The sequence below is a fragment of the Aplysia californica genome, unplaced genomic scaffold, assembly GCF_000002075.1.
Source record: "Aplysia californica isolate F4 #8 unplaced genomic scaffold, AplCal3.0 scaffold01243, whole genome shotgun sequence".
NCBI lineage: Eukaryota > Metazoa > Mollusca > Gastropoda > Aplysiida > Aplysiidae > Aplysia > Aplysia californica.
In genome coordinates this window covers 145,143-146,883 of record NW_004798513.1, presented here as the reverse complement: position 1 = coordinate 146,883, position 1,741 = coordinate 145,143, and the positions used below count along the sequence as shown (strand labels likewise).

Genomic DNA, 1,741 nt, shown 5'->3' with positions numbered 1-1,741 from the left:
AAAAATAATAAAAATAATAATAATGAACTAAGAAAACAACAACAATAAAAATACAATTGCTGGATAATATTAAAATGAAAACAAACAGTGTTAAATAATAAATATGTTATAAAAGTAATTAACGGGAACGCAAAAGTGCAGACGGGTCCATTCAACATGTGTGATATGTTGGGTAAAAAAAATTCCCAATAAAGGAGGCCTTTGTATAAGGAAACAATGAAAGGGTGAAAATTTTTAAAAAGGAGTGAGCTTGATAATATTATGTTGATATTGCTTTCCTGTCTTTACAAAGTGGGAGAAAGAAGTAAGAAAAAAACCACATCCAAAAAGGAAGCGCCCAATAAGGGACTCGAACCCTTGACCCTCAGATTAAAAGTCTGATGCTCTACCGACTGAGCTAACCGGGCTGTCGGGTATATTTTGACCTGTACTGAACAGAACCGAGCATTTTTAAAAGCACTTTTTAAACAAAATATTTTTAAAATTGAGGGACGTAGTCATCTTCAGCGAGAAAGTACTTAAGAACAGTTTTGTTTGTTTTTTGTTTTGTTTTGTTTTTCTTCCAGCCTAAGTTCATTATAAAAAAAAAACACAATACGTTTTTTTTTTTTGGCTCAGTATCTAGATCTAGATCTTGACTAGATCTAGATTCTAATTTGCAAGTTTTAAAACTTTCTGAAAAAAAATCCAACATAATTAAAGTTCATAGATTACTTGAAGATCTATATTTCGAAGAGAGTGCTTCTTTCTGTGTTATTATTAATTTCAGTCTGTCAGCTCAATTTTTAAAAAAGTTTTTTCCCCCTTTTTTCAAGTGTCATTTCCTTCCTCGCAACAAAAACAACACTAACAGCAACAATTACGACAACAACAAAGAACAATAAAGCAACAAAAACAACGACAAAAACAAAATAGCAACAATAACAACATCATCAACAACAACAACATCTATGATAACAACATCATCATCATCAACAGCAACAACAGCAACAAAGCAACATTAACAACAAGAACAATAACAAAAATAACAACAACAACAACAACAACAACAACAACAACAACAACAATAACACCAACAACAACAACAATAACAACAACATCAACAACAACAACATCATATCATCAACAACAACAGCAACGAAACAAAGAAAACAACAGAAATAACAATTATTTATTGGATGATATTAGAATCGGAACAAACGTTGTTAAATAAAAGAATCAAGTAATTAACTGGATTGCAAAAGTGCAGATGAGTCGGTTCACATAATACGCCATCTTTCGGGAGAAAAAATCCCCCAATGAAGGAAGCCTTTGTATAAGGGAACAATAAAAGGATGAAAAAGAAATAAGCTGAGCTTATTAATATGTTGACATTGCTTTCCTGTCTTTACAAAGTGGGAAAAAAAAAGAAAAAAAAAAAAAAAGAACCGCAAACACACAAAAATATTAGCAGCGCCCAATAAGGGACTCGAACCCTTGACCCTCAGATTAAAAGTCTGATGCTCTACCGACTGAGCTAACCGGGCTGCTGACTTATATCAGCTCAGTATTGCGAAAAGATGGTCATTGCAAGAAAGGTAATGGGACAATTGGGAGGGGGGTGGGGGGAGTTAGGGGCAACATGATTTCAACTACTGCCGTAGTGATCAATGGAACGTAACATAGCGAACGTGACAATTGATAGATACTTAGTATTTGAGAGAGAGAGAGAGAGAGAGAGAGGGAGAGAGAGAGAGAGAGA

At 33.8% G+C, this 1,741-nt stretch overlaps 2 non-coding genes across 2 annotated transcripts; both read right to left on the bottom strand.

The window, feature by feature from the left end:
- Nucleotides 1-334: 334 nt before the first annotated feature.
- On the bottom strand, nucleotides 335-407 carry TRNAK-UUU. The gene has a single exon. It is a non-coding gene; the product is annotated as a tRNA-Lys (tRNA).
- A 1,046-nt stretch (nucleotides 408-1,453) lies between these two features.
- Nucleotides 1,454-1,526, bottom strand: TRNAK-UUU. The gene has a single exon. It is a non-coding gene; the product is annotated as a tRNA-Lys (tRNA).
- Nucleotides 1,527-1,741: the final 215 nt, after the last annotated feature.